Source organism: Heterodontus francisci, chromosome 47 (genome assembly GCF_036365525.1).
Source record: "Heterodontus francisci isolate sHetFra1 chromosome 47, sHetFra1.hap1, whole genome shotgun sequence".
NCBI classification, from domain to species: domain Eukaryota; kingdom Metazoa; phylum Chordata; class Chondrichthyes; order Heterodontiformes; family Heterodontidae; genus Heterodontus; species Heterodontus francisci.
Genome location: NC_090417.1, coordinates 3,260,919 through 3,272,639, shown reverse-complemented (window position 1 = coordinate 3,272,639; position 11,721 = coordinate 3,260,919). Strand labels below are relative to the sequence as shown.

At 43.4% G+C, this 11,721-nt stretch overlaps 1 protein-coding gene across 1 annotated transcript in view; it reads left to right on the top strand.

Annotated features, from left to right (window-relative positions):
- Positions 1 to 253: 253 nt before the first annotated feature.
- dmtn (dematin actin binding protein) overlaps positions 254 to 11,721 on the top strand; it is a 93,323-nt gene continuing 81,855 nt past the window's right edge. The window contains exon 1 of the mRNA XM_068022953.1: positions 254 to 612. The gene's annotated coding sequence lies outside the window, so the exon portion shown is untranslated. The remainder of the gene's footprint in view (positions 613 to 11,721) is intronic.

The following is an 11,721-nucleotide window of genomic DNA, read 5'->3' as shown; positions in this document are numbered from 1 at the left end:
TGCCCTGCTGAGATCTCCTTTCATACCTTTCTGTGATTTTTCTGGCTGTCAGGTGAATTGAGAATTCTTAAAATGGCAAGTATGCTTTGTGTCTTAGCAGTGCTGTTGGTGATACTGCTTTGTCATGCTACCTCTCACCCCTGCTTCTCTCTGGAAATGGATTTACCCAGCTGATGACCGGCTGGGAGGGAGGCAACAGGCTGCACATTACAATCTGAATTTAGCAGCTTGTACTGCTGCCCTTGTCATAGCATCTCCCTCAATTTTGGCAATAGGAGGGAGGACCAAAGGGTACAACTTGGCGCGCCAGGGACCTTTTTAATCAGCAAAGAATTTTTTCAGTCATTTTGCTTTTCCCCAGGGAAGACTGACTCGCTTCAAGCTTTGAAACATCACGGAATTTATTTTGTTTTAAAATTTGAAGTTGCATTTGGGAACAAAAAGGATGTGCTTGCTGTTTTTTGCAAAGCTGGAAGCTTCCAGCACAGAAAGGCATTTGGGTTGACAAAGCGAAGGACACAGAGAGATATTCTGGTACCCAGCCTGTGCACAATGCTATAGCAGCTACTAGCAGAGGCACAGAGAGAGAGAGAGAGCTGGTCGTGCTAAACGGTAAGCACTGAGGAACTATAAAATGAATGTTACACTCTGCGGCTTTTTGTCATTCTTTTCTTTGCAAGACAACTGCCCTTCCTGTTCAGAAGGTGCATATTCCTCTGTTTCTTAACATGTCGGAGGGCGATTCCTGTGACAGCAGGGACTGTCAAAAGGGGAATGAGATTAGATTCAGTATGTAAGGGAGGAAAAAAAAAGTCATCCTTCAATAGCCAGATAAATGAACCGAATTGTAAAGTTATTCATGTCTTTCTCCAGCATATGTACATTTTGGTGTTCAGGCTGGCTATTACCTCTCATTGTTACACTGCTGTCTATTTCTGTTCAGTAATATTTCACACCAGCATGCAGTTTTGTGAATGAAATATAGAATGTCCTGGGGGTTGCACCCTCCACCAACACTTGACTATATAGAACAGTGATAATAGAAATTAATTTTGGAAGTATTTAGATTTAATTGAAAATGAAACATTTTTCAAATTGTATTTTGATGAGAGCTTCTGGAGCTTCAAGGTGAGATTATGCACAGTTTTGTGACAAGACCAAAACTGTGTAAAATATTCAGAACATTTGAGATTGAGGCTCAAGCACAATAGCATGAGTCAAATATTTTCCTTTTGGAAGCTTGTTTTGTTTTTATAGACAGCATTCATTCTGCGTATCATCACTGCTGACGATTTTGTCGATTTTTATTGTAAGTTCTTTTCCGTTTGGGGGTGGGGGGGGGGTGGGGGGTGGTCACAGGCCTGCTTCTCATCAAAGTCCTGTGATTTGTGATCGAAAGTACAAGCCCTTTGGGTGAGAATAAGACTGGGATGCTCCCACAGCCAAATAGCCGATGACACTTTAGGCTGATACAGGAAGAAAGCGAGGCACTGGGAGGGTACTGGCCACTCTGGGCCCACACATCTTGAGGAGAGGTTTACATGGAGTGCGTGCAACATGACCCCGCAGTGAATCATCCTGCCAGGGACAGCTGCTCAGACATTTCTCCCGAAGGAACGGGGAAAGATTTGGAGGGGGCAGGTGTCACTGATATTTTCCACATGCCTCCCATTCAGGGGCTATGGACTGGCACTGGGAAAGGCCAGGACCCAATGCTTGACCTTTGACGTTTTGCTGCGGACCCTACTTCTGCAGGGAGGATTGAGGAAATAAAGAGAAAGTAGCATTTTAGAGAGCAGCTTTCACTAGCCCAGCACATCCCATAACATCTCAGAAGTACAGACACTGTTAATTTGTAGCAAACATAACAAATTTGTGCATTGCAAATGAGTTGAATGACCAGATGATCGTTTTGGTGGTGTTAGTTGAGGGATAAATCTTGACAAGAAGAACTCCTCTGTTTCTTCTCTGAAATAGTACTGTGGGATCTTTTTGACCCATAGCAGACAGGATCCCGGGTTTAACATCTTATTCAGTTTAACACATCTACCTCAGCCTGGATTATGGGCTGGAACCCACCACTGTCTGCTCAAAGCTAAGCATGCCCCTACCACTGAGGCAAGCTGACACACAATGAAAGCAGGTTTTAAGTGACCAATTGAGATAAAGCGATGCTTCAGAGAAAACATTTCAACCTTGATATGAAGACCTTAAAAAAAACTGAGATGAGGAGAAATTTTCTTTGCTCAGAGGGTTGTGAATCTTTGGAGTTCTCTACCTCAGAGGGTTGTGGATGCTCCAGCGTTAAGTATATTTAAGGCTGGGATAGACAAGTTTTTGGTCTGTCAGGGAATCAAGGGATATGGGAAGTGGATGGGAACGTGGAACTAAGGCAGAAGATCAACCATGATCGTATTGAATGGCAGGGAAGACTGGAGGAGATGAATGGTTTACTCCTGCTCCTATTCCTTACGTTCTTATTTGCTGTTGATATCAAGAACCCAGAATGTTCAAAAAGCTTGTTTTAGCAAAGCTCAGATTTTGTACTTTATGTAATACAAACTCCTAGTTATAAGGTCGATATGGGAGGAAATGACAAGGCTGTAATCTAATTGAGACTTTCAGATGGTTTGTATACGGAATAGGAGTGTTTACAGGGATCTATTGTAATCGAGGGCTCAGGACGACTCGCTGGGCTGTCATTGTAAGAGCTTTATCAATGAGCATTCTGCTGTTGGAGCTGTGATACTCTGTTTGCATTGAGTACGTCACAGCTCTGTTTCCATCAACTCTTAAAACTGATGCGAACTGTCTAGCAACTGATGCCAACCACAAACCTATCACCAGCTTCCTAACCTCCTAACATAGTGCCATTTGTAAACTTTACTATGTATGTCCTGTACCCATTTATTCACCACACTTGCCATGACAATATCAGGAATTGTAAGCTTATTCATTCCCTAGGCTTGGACAGATAGTTTAATGGCACCAAAATACAGCTCCAACAGCTCTGCTGCACTTTATGTTTGAGCTTGATGCTCATGGATGAGCACAGTGTTGGGGAATGGATTTGTCTTTATGCATTCAGTGTTGGCGTCAGTTTTTCCCATGATGGGGATATCACTGGTTAGATGTAATTTCATGCTGATTCTGTGCTGTTTCAGGTTAGCTTCTCTGAGAGTTCTCGCGCTGTTCAGTGTTGGCATATTCTTTCGCAAAACTAATGATATTTGTGGCTTTACTGTGGGCATTTACCAAATGAAAGCTGAATGATGGTTACTTACTGTTACAGCCTCTTTATCCACCAGGAACTCAATTCAAACACATGGCATAAAAAAGCACTGGAGAGAGCAGGCTTTCCATCCCATCATAGCCCGATCACAGAGGCAAAGGGCAGCTTTTGACCTCACTGCATTACTCAGCCACTTTACTGCGCACTTTTGCAAACACAACACATTACTGCAGATGGCTGACACTGCGCTGGACTTTTAATTCTATCTGTTGAGCATTGAGTAGCAACACATAATGTAGAGAGGACCGACACTGTGATTTACAGTTGTTGATGATATTTGTTTTATTTTAGGTGTCAGCCGTGGCTATGTTGATAGCACCCTTACTCCTGGGTCAGAAGATTGTGGGTTTAAGTCCCACTCTGGGACCTGAGTACTAAAATCCAGGCTGACGCTCTAGTGCAGTACTGAGGGAGTGTTGCACTGTCATGGGTGCCGTTTTTCGGATGAGATGTTAAACTGAGGCCCCATCTGTCCGCTCACGTGGACGTTAGAAGATCCTATATTCACAGGAGAGCGACCCCAGTTCCTGGCCGATAATTTTCCCTCAACTAACATCACAAAATACAGATTATCTGATCATTATCATGGTGCAGTTTGTGGGATCTTGCTGTACACAAATTGGCTGCCTACATTACAAAAGTGATTACACTTCAAAAGAACTTCACTGGCTGTAAGGCGCTTTGAGACATTCAGTGGTTGTGAAAGGCGCTATTGAAATGCAAGATTTAGTTTTCGTCATTTTTCAAAGTTTTGAAAGTGCTTCATCAGTTTACTGCTGGACGTTTAAGATTGTCATCTGAATCAGGGTTTCAGAGGTGCTTTCAATTATTCCATTACACAAAAGGTAAAATGAAGTAATACTGAACATACCAAAAACTCAGACACAGAAGGCAGCATCATCCCTGATCAGGCAGTTTCAGTAATCTTCGACACACTGGGTGAATGTCTCCCCAGGAGCGGTGGCCCAACCCCAGCTGGAAGGAGAGATGTCCACCCGACTGGAGGCATCAATGAAATTAGATCAATAATGACAGAATCATCGAATAATACACTAAAAAAGGAGGCCATTCAGCCCATCATGCCTGAGCCAGCTCTTTGAAAGATCTACCCAATTCGTTCCACTCTCTTGCTCTTTTCCCATTCCCCTGAAAAATTTTCCTGTTCAAGTATTTATCCAATTCCCTTTGAGGCAGCGCATTCCAGATCACAACAACTCTCTGTGTAAAAAAATTCTCCTCTTTTCCCCAGCTTCCTTTGCCAATCATCTTAAATCCGTGTCCTCTGGTTACTGTCCCTTCTACCACTGGAAACAGATTCCTCTTATTTACTCTATGAAAACCTTTCATGACTTGGAACGTCTATCAAATCTCCTGTTAACCTTCCCTGCTGTAAGGACAACAATCCAGCTTTTCTAGTCTCTCTACATAACTGCAATCCCTTATCCCTGATACCTTGCTTGTAAATCTCCTCAACACCCTCTCCAAGGCCTTGACATTCTTCCTGAAGTGTGATGCCTAGAATGGGAACATAATTCTCTTGCTGAAGCCTAACCAGTGATTTAGAAAGGTTTAGCATAACTCCCTTGCTTTTGTAATCTATGCCTCTATTAATAAATCCAAGGACCCCGTCTGCCTGTTTAACAGCCTTTTCATCTTGTCCTGCCACCTTCAAAAGATTTGTACACATAGATCCCAAGATCTCTTTATTCCTGTATCCTCTTTAAAATTGTACCATGTCATTCATACTGCCAATTCTCATACTTCCTAACAAAATGTAGCACTTCACACTTCTCTGCGTTAAATTTCATCTGCCGTGTGTCTGCCTATTTCACCAGTATGTCAATATCCTGCTGAAGTCTGTTACTATCCTCCTCATTGCTTACTACATTTACATGTTTCATGTCAGCTGCAAACTTTGAAATGATGCCCTATTTATCCAAGTCCACGTCATTAATATATATCAAAAAGAGCAGTTAACTACCTTTATGGAACTGAGACCTGCTGAGCAGATTTTTCTGTACAGCCTTTCTGAATCAGACCAGCACTTAGTGTAACTGATGGAATCTCAATTTGTGTCAAAGGATCTTTAATCTGTTTGACCAAAGTTATCACATTTCCTACAACAGATCTTCTTTAAGCAGCTTCTGCTGACGGAGTGTTACCTGCTGATTCAAGCACGCAGTGAAGTTAACTTTATAAACCTCAGCCTCTTACAGAACCAGCTACTCAGTGACTGTCCAACGGTTTAAATGCTGTTATTTTTGTGTTATTGCTAAATTAGAATGTATAAATTAGACAAACAACAGTTACCAAGAACGCCCAAACTTTCTACAGTGGAATTTCAAGAAATGTTAATCAGTTTGAGGTCGAGACTCAATGTCACAATGTTCATTATAAAATTTTAATGAAAGACAATGACACAAATTCAGCAGCCACCTCATTCATTTACTCAACCGAATGAGATCATCTACATTTGCAAATTGCGTCATTCATAATGTCAAGAATTAAATAAATTCCTTATATGTGGTTGCTTATATTGATTTTTGATACTGTTCCTAATACAATCTTAGTATAGCTCAGTATTAGTAAGAGGCTGCATGTATCTACAGCATGAGATTGTGTGTACACAGCAAGAGGCTGTGTGTATCTATAGTTAGAGGCTGTGTGTATCTGCATCAAGAGATGGTGTATATACAGTAACAGTCATGTGTATAAAGCAAGAGGCTGTGCATATACAGCATCAGACATTGTGTATATAGCAAGAGTCTGTGTGTATACAGCAAGACACTTTGTGTTTTTAGCAAGAGGTGTGTGTGTATACAGCAATAGACTTTATGTAAATACAGCAAGAGACTGTGCATAGAGCAAGAGACTGTGTGCATACAGCAAGATGAGTGTATCTACAGCAAATTTCTCTGTTTATAGCAAGAGACTATGTTTATTTACAGCAAGAGTCTGTATCTACACAAAGAGACTATGTGTATCTATATCAAGATGTGTGTGTATACCACAAGAGGCTGTATGGATACAGCATGAAACTGTGTGAATCTACAGCAGAAGAATGTGTGTATACTGGAAGCAAGAGGCTGTATGTGTACCGCAAGAGGATGCGAATCTACAGAAAGTGAGTGCCTGGATACAGCAAAAGGCTGTACATTAACAACAAGAGACTGTGTGCATTCAGCATGAGACAGTGTGTGCCTACAGCAAGAAGACGTGTATTTACGGCAAGTGTTTATAGCAAGAGACTGTGTATACAGCAAAAGTCTGTCTGTATTTACAGCAAGAGGCTGTCTGTATACATCAAAAGACTGTCTGTCTATAGCAGGCTGCTGTGTTCATCTACAGCAAAAGGCTGTGTGTATGCAACAAGAGACTGTGTACACACCAAGAGACTGTGTGTATCTAAAGCAAGAGGCTGTGTGTATCTCCAGTAAGAGGCTGTGTGTACACAGCAAGAGACTGTGTATTTACAGAAAGAGACTGTGTGTATACAGCAAGAGACTGTGTATTTACAGCAAGAGACTGTGTATTTACAGCAAGAGACTGTGTGTATACACCTAGAGGCTGTGTGTATCTAAAGCAAGAGGATGTGTGTATCTACAGTAAGAGACTGTGTATCTGCACCAAGAGACTGTGTGTCTACACCAAGAGACTGTGTGTATACACCTAGAGGCTGTGAGAATAGAACAAAGAACAAAGAACAGTACAGCACAGGAACAGGCCATTCGGCCCTCCAAACCTGCGCCGATCTTGATGACGGCCTAAAGTAAAACCTTCTGCACTTCCGGAGACCGTATCCCTCTATTCCCATCCTATTCGTGTATTTGTCAAAATGCCTCTTAAACGTCGCTATCGTACCTGCTTCCACCACCTCCCCCGGCAGCAAGTTCCAGGCACTCACCACCCTCTGTGTAAAGAACTTGCCTCGCACATCCCCTCTAAACTTTGCCCCTCTCACCTTAAACCTATGTCTCCTAGTAACTGATTCTTGCACCCTGGGAAAAAGCTTCTGACTATCCACTCTGTCCATGCTGCTCATAACTTTGTCAACCTCTATCATGTCGCCCCTCCACCTCCGTCGTTCCAGTGAAAACAATCCGAGTTTATCCAACCTCTCCTCATAGCTAATGCCCTCCAGACCAGGCAACATCCTGATAAACCTCTTCTGTACCCTCTCCAAAGCCTCCACGTCCTTCTGGTAGTGTGGCGATCAGAATTGCACGCAATATTCTAAGTGTGGCCTAACTAAAGTTCTGTACAGCTGCAGCATGACTTGCCAATTTTTATACTCTATGCCCTGACCGATGAAGGCAAGCATGCCGTATGCCTTCTTGACTACCTTATCCACCTGCGTTGCCACTTTCAGTGACCTGTGGACCTGTACGCCCAGATCTCTCTGCCTGTCAATACTCCTAAGGGTTCTGCCATTTACTGTATACTTCCCACCTGTATTAGACTTTCCAAAATGCATTACCTCACATTTGTCCGGATTAAACTCCATCTGCCATTTCTCCGCCCAAGTCTCCAACCGATCTATATCCTGCTGTATCCTCTGACAATCCTCATCACTATCCGCAACTCTACCAACCTTTGTGTTGTCTGCAAACTTACAAATCAGACCAGCTCCATTTTCCTCCAAATCATTTATATATACTTCAAACAGCAAAGGTCTCAGCACTGATCCCTGCGGAACACCACTAGTCACATCCCTCCATTCAGAAAAGCACCCTTCCACTGCTACCCTCTGTCTTCTATGACCGAGCCAGTTCTGTATCCATCTTGCCAGCTCACCTCTGATCCCGTGTGACTTCACCTTTTGTACCAGTCTGCCATGAGGGAACTTGTCAAAGGCTTTACTGAAGTCCATATAGATAACATCCACTGCCCTTCCTTCATCAATCATCTTTGTCACTTCCTCAAATAACTCAATCAAATTAGTAAGACACGACCTCCCCTTCACAAAACCATGCTGCCTCTCGCTAATAAGTCCATTTGTTTCCAAATGGGAGTAAATCCTGTCCCGGAGAATCCTCTCTAATAATTTCCCTACCACTGACGTAAGGCTCACCGGCCTATTATTTCCTGGATTATCCTTGCTACCCTTCTTAAACAAAGGAACAACATTGGCTATTCTCTAGTCCTCTGGGACCTCACCTGTAGCCAATGAGGATGCAAAGATTTCTGTCAAGGCCCAAGCAATTTCTTCCCTTGCCTCCCTCAGTATTCTGAGGTAGATCCCATCAGGCCCTGGGGATTTATCTACTTTAATGCTTTGCAAGACACCCAACACCACCTCATTTTTGAGAATGAGATGACTGAGACTATCTACACTCCCTTCCCTAGGCTCATCATCCACCAAGTCATTCTCTTTGGTGAATACTGATGCAAAGTACTCATTTAGTACCTCGCCCATTTCCTCTGGCTCCACACATAGATTCCCTTCTCTGTCCTTGAGTGGGCCAACCCTTTCCCAAGTTACCCTCTTGCTCTTTATATATGTATAAAAAGCCTTGGGATTTTCCTTAATCCTGTTTGCCAATAACTTTTCATGACCCCTTTTAGCCCTCCTGACTCCTTGCTTAAGTTCCTTCCTACTGTCTTTTATCTTCCTCAAGGGATTCGTCTGTTCCTAGCTTTCCAGCCCTTACGAATGCTTCCTTTTTCTTTTTAACTAGGCTCACAATATCCCACGTTATCCAAGGTTCCCGAAACTTGCCAAACTTATCCTTCTTCCTCATAAGAATGTGCTGGTCCTGGATTCTACTCAACTGACGTTTGAAAGACTCCCACATGTCAGATGTTGATTTACCCTCAAACAGCCGCCTCCAATCTAATTCTTCAGTTTCTGCCTAATATTGTTATAATTAGCCTTCCCCCAATTTAGCACCTTCACCCGAGGACTACTCTTATCCTTATCCAAAAGTACCTTAAAACTTTCAGAATTATGGTCACTGTTCCCGAAATGCTAAATCCTGCTAAATCGAAAGCAAGAGGCTGTTTGTGGGTAGCAGTAGATTGTGTGTCGACAGCAAGAGACTGTGTGTCTACAGCAAGAGGTTCTGTGGCAGCTACAGCAAGAAGATGTGTGTCTCTACAGCAAGAGACTGTGTGTATCTACATCAAGAGGCTGTGTGTATACAGCAAGAAGCTGTGTGATTACACCTAGAGACTGTGTGCATCTACAGCTGGAGACTGCGTGTATACTGGAAGAGGCTATCTGTACACAGCAAGAGACTGTGCATATACGCCAAGAGGCTGTGTGTATTTATATCAAGAGACTGTGCTTCCCCAGCAAGTGGCTGTGAGCATACAGCAAGAGACTGTGTGCACCTTCAGTAAGATGTGTGTATTTACAGCAAGAGGATGTATGTCTCTATAACAATAAGCTCTGTGTTTATAGCAAGAGACTGTGTGTAAACAGCAAGAGGCTGTCTGTATTCACCTAGAGACTGTGTCTATCTATATCAAGAGATGTTGTGTATAAAGCAAGAGTCAATGTGTATACAGCAAGAGGCTCTATGTATACAGCAAAGGGCTGTCTGTATCTGCAGCAAGAGACTGTGTGTATACCTGGAGTGGCTGTTTTATTCTACAGCAAAAGACTGTGTGTAAACAGCAAGAGACTGTATGTATCTACATCAAGGGACTGTGTGTATACAGCAAGAGAATATGTGTATACACCGAGAGGCTGCGTGAATCTATATCAAGAGTCTGCGTATACAGCAAGAGGCTCTGTGTATACAGCGAAAGGCTGTGTATCTACAGCAGTGGACTGTATGAGTACAGCAAGAGGCTGTGTGTATGTAGCCAGAGGCTGTGTGTATATTACAATAGATTGTATGTATCTGCAGCAGGAGACTGTGTGTATACTGCAAGGGGCTGTGTATATACTGCAATAGATTGTATGTATCTACAGCAGGAGACTGTGTGTATACAGCAAGAGGCTGTGTGTATACAGTGAGAGACAGTGTGTATACAGCGAGAGGCTGTGTGCTTACAGTGAGAGTCTGTGTGTCTCTACAGTGAGAGGCTGTGTGTATATAGTGAGAGACAGTGTGTATACAGCGAGATACAGTGTGTATACAGCGAGAGTCTGCATATCTCTACAGCGAGAGGCTGTGTGTATACAGTGAGAGCCTGTGTGTCTCAACAGTGAGAGGCTGTGTGTATACAATGAGAGTCTGCATGTCTCTACAGCAAAAAGTGTATACAGAGAGACAGTGTGTATACGAGAGTCTGCATGTCTCGACAGCGAGAGGCTGTGTGTATACAGTGAGAGTCTGTGTGTCTCTACAGTGAGAGGCTGTGTGTATACAGTGAGAGACAGTGTGTATACAACAAGAATCCGCATGTCTCTACAGCGAGAGGCTGTGTGTATACAGCGAGAGTCTGTGTGTCTCTACAGCGAGAGGCTGTGTGTATACAGTCAGAGACAGTGTGTATACAGCGTGAGTCTGTGTGTCTCTACAGTGAGAGGCTGTGTGTATACAGTGAGAGACAGTGTGTATACAGCGAGAGTCTGCATGTCTCTGCAGTGAGAGGCTGTGTGTATACAGCGAGAGTCTGTGTGTCTCTAGAGCGAGAGGCTGTGTGTATACAGTGAGAGACTGTGTATACAGCGAGAGACAGTGTGTATACAGCGAGAGTCTGTGTGTCTCTAGAGCGAGAGGCTGTGTGTATACAGTGAGAGACTGTGTATACAGCGAGAGTCTGTGTGTCTCTACAGCGAGAGGTTGTGTGTATACAGTGAGAGACAGTGTGTATACAGTGAGAGTCTGTGTGTCTCTAGAGCGAGAGGCTGTGTGTATACAGTGAGAGACTGTGTATACAGCAAGAGTCTGTGTGTCTCTACAGCGAGAATCTGTGTGTATACTGCAAGAAACGGTTTATACAGGAAGAGGTTGTGTGTACACAGCAAGGTACTGTGTGTATCTACAGCAAGAGGCTGTTTGCATACAGCAAGAGGCTATTTGTATGCAGCAGGAGGTTCTGTGTACTACAACAAGAGAATGCGTGCATACAGCAAGACACTATGTGTATACAGCAAGAGGCTAAGTATATATAGAGCAAGAGACTATATGTATCTACTGAAAAGACAGTTTGTGTGTGTGTGTATTTATACAGCAAGAGGCTGTGGATATACAGCAAGAGACTGTTTGTGTACAGCAGGAGGAGGCACGGGGCGGTGGAGACTGTGAGGTAGAGCAGGATGGGGAGTGGAGGGGCACGGGAGGGGGAGGGAGACTGGCTTCATCAGTGCCCCAAATGCTGATGTGGGTGTGAATGCTTCCTCTGACATGGGTTCATTGCTGCAAATACTCAGCAGGTCAAGAAGCATCTGTGGAGAGAGAAGTAGAGTTAACGTTTCAGGTCAGTGACTTTTCATCAGTTCTGACTTAAAACGTTAACTCTGCTTCTCTCTCCAT